Source organism: Rhipicephalus microplus, chromosome 10, assembly GCF_043290135.1.
Source record: "Rhipicephalus microplus isolate Deutch F79 chromosome 10, USDA_Rmic, whole genome shotgun sequence".
Lineage (NCBI taxonomy): Eukaryota > Metazoa > Arthropoda > Arachnida > Ixodida > Ixodidae > Rhipicephalus > Rhipicephalus microplus.
Window position 1 is genome coordinate 18,508,973 of NC_134709.1, and position 5,858 is coordinate 18,514,830.

Here is a 5,858-nt window from a genome sequence, read left to right on the forward strand (position 1 = left end):
CTCAGAAGGCGCTGAAGACTTCGCCTCAGCGTCTCGCTCGAAGGAAAATGGTTCTCAAAAAAAAAAAGAAAAGAATACCGACACCGCGAGATGGACCACCAGGATGCGATGCGTTGCCCGAAAAGAGCTCGCGCTCCCGTGTCGACGTTGTTGTTGTTGTTCTCCTATTGTTAGTGGCGCATACCCACTGTTGGGGATTGACCAAGAATCGAGTGGCTTTAAAATTTACTGTTCAGATTTAGAATGATGGAGGTATAACAGAAAGATTACCGATAGCCTATAGGCAAGTGTGGTGCTTAATGTAATGCATACAAATATTTACATAAACAAATTTATTCTTAGACGTTCGGTTGCTAGCTTGAACATTTCTCCTTGGCTCATACCCACTACATGTAGGGTGTTGGCGATGAAACCTGCAGTAAGGACACGGAATAATTTGGCCGCTTATAGGCGGTTAAATTAGGAAGTTGCTGCCTTAGGAAGTCATCCTATAAGGGAGCAGCGGTGATTTTCGACTGTCCTCAAGCCATTCGACGAAAAAGAGAAGAAGTTTGCAGTCATACGTATCTTATCTACTTGGCGTGTCCCGCCATATCGAGAAACCACCGCACGCGCCAGCGTCAACGTCATTTATTGCGGCACCCATGAAATGAAACTTGGTTCGCTGTGTAAAGAGTGAACGACACAAGTCCCGCAAGTCATGAGTGCAAAAAAAAAAAACAAAAAAAAAACGCGTCAAATGTTTTGTCACGTGCAAGGTTAGCGTGATGTTCTACGAGGTTCCCAGATCCTGCGGCAGCATGCATCTACATTGGACAGAATATAAAGTCGCTGAGCGACCGATTGCTCGGGTAAACACGTTAACAACGTTGTAACTAAAGCAGGCAGAAATTTGACAATAGATTGTGCCGAATGTGGACTTCAGTTAGACGTGCATATTGCGCCCGTCCCGAGATAGCCGCGCCCGCGAAATATATATGAAGCCTTAATCCACCATCCATGTTGCAGGTCATTCATGTATCACACCAACACATAGTGATATTACCTATATCCGCGGTTGAGAGTTTCACGCTTCTATGACCAGTCACGACATGTGCGTATGTGCTAGGAAAATCTTCTCCCTGACCTGAGTTTTCGCCTTTCCAGAAGGCGCACATATTTATGCTCCAAAAATAAACGCAGTTGTTGGCATCATTCAGCCCTAATCCTGTTTGGTCGTTCTCGCCTTTGCTGTTTTCAAGCTAGTTTTTTTTCACTATGTGTTTGGCCAGCTGTCCCCACGGGGGTGCAGCCCGCGGTGTTCAACCTAAGAACATAGTTTCCCAAATATACACTAGAGGGATCGTTGCACCAGTGTGTCCCCTTTAGTTAATTTTTGAAAACTATACGCCTAAGAGGTGACACTTCTAAGACAGAAAAATGAGGGGAACAAAAGCATAAAAGATAGGCAGACAAAGATAAAGATAGAAAGAGAGAGAAATAGACAGATAGAGGTGAATAAGCGCACTGTGTGGCCAAAGAGGGGTGAGCAAAAAAAAAAAAAAAACATCTCACGGTCTGCGTAGTGGTGAAGCCCACATCTTGCAGTCTTACGTCGTCGTCGCGCGAAATTTAAAACAAATGCCGTCATTTCCCTTATTTTTTGTTCGCAACTGCTAGAAACGGGCAGAACGATTTTCCCGCAGTATGCGCAGTGATGAAGCCTACTTCCTTCATTGTCTTACGTTGTTTTGGCACGAATTTTCTATAACTTTCTGCGTTACATCTCTTACTTTTCGTTCGAAAGTGTAAAAAAAAAGAAGGTACAGAAAGGGTTTTACCATGGCGTGTTAGTGAAAATAAAATATTTGTGGCGCAACTAATACGAGCAAAAAAAAAAAAAAAAGAAGAAGACACGAGTCGGGGAGTGAAGCTCACATCTTGCAGTGCATTACACCGTCGTGGCGCGAAATTTAAAACGCATTACGTCATTTGTCTTAACATTATTTTTTACTCCGAAGTGCTATAAACAGGCAAAAAACAATTTCCCACGGCCTGTGTAGTGATGAAGCTAACCTCCTGGATGTATTGCATTGCGGAGAGGCGAATACGCTTACACCAGGAGTGCAGGTATCATGGCGACGATATATGAGTAAAGTAGGAGCTGTTGCACTCTAAACCTAGAACTGTTTTGCTGCTAAGAAAAGCGCAAATGCTATGCGCTAAAAATTGTGTCACCACGTTTTTTTTAAAGAGCCATATTACGTATTATCAAAATGCATCTGATCTCCTAATGTCACCGTGTTGGCTCCACGAAAACGCAGCACACTGAGAGCAGTAATTGGTTTCACCAGGACACGGACTGTGGGAAACTATTTTTGCCAGTTTTTTGGTACCTTCTGACGAAAGATGAGGAAAATAGCATGATGAATATCAAGCTTCCCGCCTACGCATCAGCACTCCTCATATTTTTGTTCAGCAAGATATTACGAGGTTGGTTACGCCACAACAAAGGTGCTTGAAAATATTTTTGCTCGTTTGAAGTTGTGGACGTTGCCAGAAACTGGCAAGATTTACCCAGGATCCGTGTCGTAGCGAAGCATTCCTCTTGCAATTTCTCGCATCATGGTGAAGCCAATACAATGTGATGCAATCCGGTGTTGCTTTATTAAGGGCGCATTTACAACTTTTCTTCTTCTTTTCTTCAAGTATTTGCGAGCAGAGTGAGACACTATTTATTTATTTATTAGAATACCCTCAGGGCCCGTAGGGCATTACAGAGGGGGTGGGTACAACATATATAACACACACTACTTTCCTTGCTTTACTTCGCGCCTCACGTAATATATTCACGAGCAAGTTTGAGGGTAAAGTGAGGTTTTTGTTGAGACAGTCAACGTGAACAAAGGAGTGTACGGCAGATAAATTTTATTTTCAGCTGTTGCAAGCAGCATTGGCTCGGGCATCTGGAACTGTTACTGCATAGTTCATATGCAAAGACTGTGCATATGCACAGTCATTGCACGGCCGATTACGCTGTGTACACAGTCCAATCCTGCATCTACACAACTGCTCTCACATTTCATGCATGCAGGTGTGATAACGACAATACGTATGACGGAAGGCGAGGAAGGCTAGCCAGTTCTCCGACTGGCTGGCTACTCTATGCGCTAATAGAGAGTAATAGCTCAGCAACCGAGCGGGCTAGCATACCCAGGGGAGGAGCGGAAGGGCCAGCAGAGCACAAGACAAAAGGAAAAGTAATGGCCAAGCGAATGCTCAGCTTGTTTTGGAGACAGCCGAGCGCATTGCTGCACCACCTGTTGAACACGGTTGAAGCTACTTGCCCAGAGAACACTCGCACGCTGGTCCGCTGTGCACACTCCGCAGAGGGGACAAAATGAGTGGGCGAGCGGCTCTCTCCATAAAATCGCTGGCTCGCTCAGCGTGCCATGCATGTGCAGTTTGAGTCTCCACTCCTTTGTTCGGCCCACTGAGCTGCTCAGCCATTACTTTCTAATGAACATGCCTCATGTCTCAAGCATGTGTGCATCCGATGTTATGATAATGCAGTCTTCTTGCAGATTTTCACTGGTACGGTATTGCGAGGCCTCGGCCATGTTTTCTCAGAGGTTTCCTACTAGGTCAGCACTTCCATTCATGCATCATGCCACAGCTTTTCACGTGATAGTTTATGACCAGATAACGGTGGCACTTGGGTAATTCAACGACTAGATGGCACGGTTAACGATCCAACACAGATTGCTAATGAATGAACCCATAACTGGGTCCACAAAAACATTCCAGTCTCTCACAACGAAGTGTCCAGAAAATGCCAAAGGTTTTGTATTTTTTATTCGGCGCCACTTTCACACCAGTTCTTTCACAAGAGCATTTATGACAACAATTGAAAAATGAATGCGATTTGGTCAACACTATTACTGTTGAGTGCTACAAAACAAAAAACAGCAACTGAACAAGAAACTTGCAACAGACTTATCCCCTTATTCATCACTGCATCAGCAATTTACACAATGCACAGATATTAAACCCCCCAAGACCCAACATTTACAGATTGCGCATGTTACATACAATGCGTCGACACCGGCTTGTACTTTCGTTAGGCTAGCTGGTGTTAGTGCTAGCTTGTTTCGTTTCATTTTCTTCGTGACAACTTATAATCACTGGCTAATGTAATAAGCATATCTTGATATGTACACACACTGTAATAACTGGCAGAGAAATTTCAGTGCCTGCAGAGCCAGAGCTGGCAAAAGGATATGAATCTGCATCAAGAAAGCACACTTGCCTTCTAATTTACCAACATCAATTAAGCAAACAGAAATGCCTATACCAGTCAATTGACATTTACACCTGGAACACTGCAGCAACACACCCCTACTGTAATCAGGATAGCAATTTGGGCAAGCCGGTTTGCGCAAATGCACACCAAGGTGTCCAACCTCCGTGTTCAGAAATGCACCTAGACTTGAACTCGACTTGGCACCACCTTTAATGCAGCACAAACCCGTTTGCGCCTTCAATGCAGCAGAAGGCGCTCGCAAGTCAAGGAGAGTTTCTGAATACGAGGGTTAGTGTACGAGATTAGGTGCAGCACCAGTTGCACAGAAACTGTAAAATGGGACAGTTTGTACCTTTCTGCAGCAACCACTCAACCAACTCTAATTCCTTGGTGCTTTTTGCTGCATTCATGCCAATGCCTGCTTCATTATGCAATAAAATTTCTTAACGAGCAACTCATGTGGACACAGCTAGTGGTGGTAAATGTGATGGCGCGACCAACACCACCAAACGATAAAGTAAACAGGGAAAACATCACATATTCCCAAACCAGTACTTGATTACTCTTGCATATTAGACACAAGTTTACAGACCTACAATGTTGTACAAACTCGAGTGTGCCATTCGACTTTTTTTCGAACTGTGAGAATTTCGATTTGACATGAAGATCTGTAGCCAAATACTCTATTGAAATGCACTTGCATTATGCCCACTAGCAACCACATTTACTCATGTTACCAGCACAATTCCTAGAAGATTAATTAATATTCATTATTGACTCACTGAGGGGTGGATGACCCTGCATGAATGAAGCCGACTCGAGGGCAAGGCCTGCCATAAACTAAAGCCGGGAAGCAGTTCTACCAAAAGGGTGTTTATAGAGATCGCGCCGGTCAACTGTTTTACAAACGTCTTACAAACAAACTATAAAAAAAAACCTGCAGAATCAATAATCTTTATTCAGCCTAAAGAAAACATGCGACACTCTTTCATGTTTTACTTAGTACAGGTAAAAAAATATATACCCAATAAAAGGTTTAATTACTCCGAGACCGGGCACATTTGTGTAATAATTGGCTTAAAGATGGAAATGTGAGCAGTCTTGAAGAGCATAAATAAATGCTGCAAATAATTTAAATTACGACATTACTGTGCTTGATTTAGTCGAAGCTAGTGGTCAATGTAAACGAATAGAAACAATTGAAATACAACCCAAAATGTGGCTCTCGAAGAGGTCAGCTGCCTGAAGTGCAGACCGATTCTTCCTGCAGATCACTGTACACATTTGACCATGGCACAGAGTACTGCACACAACTTTAAGGATCCCCATCGTGAACACAACAGTGTGCTTCAAAAGGTGCCTTCATTCAGGTTAATGCACCAAACAGTTTCCGCAAGATCTGCAGCATAAAGCAATTGCATCTACAGTGTACTGCTCCCAGTTACCAGCTTCAGTAGCCAATTACACTTCTCGAATTAGCTCAGCGAATGGGCTGAACTAAACAAAATCGACGCTATTGGCACGCTTAGATAAAATTCTGTGGGCGTAGAAACGAAAACGTCACGGGGTAAACGAG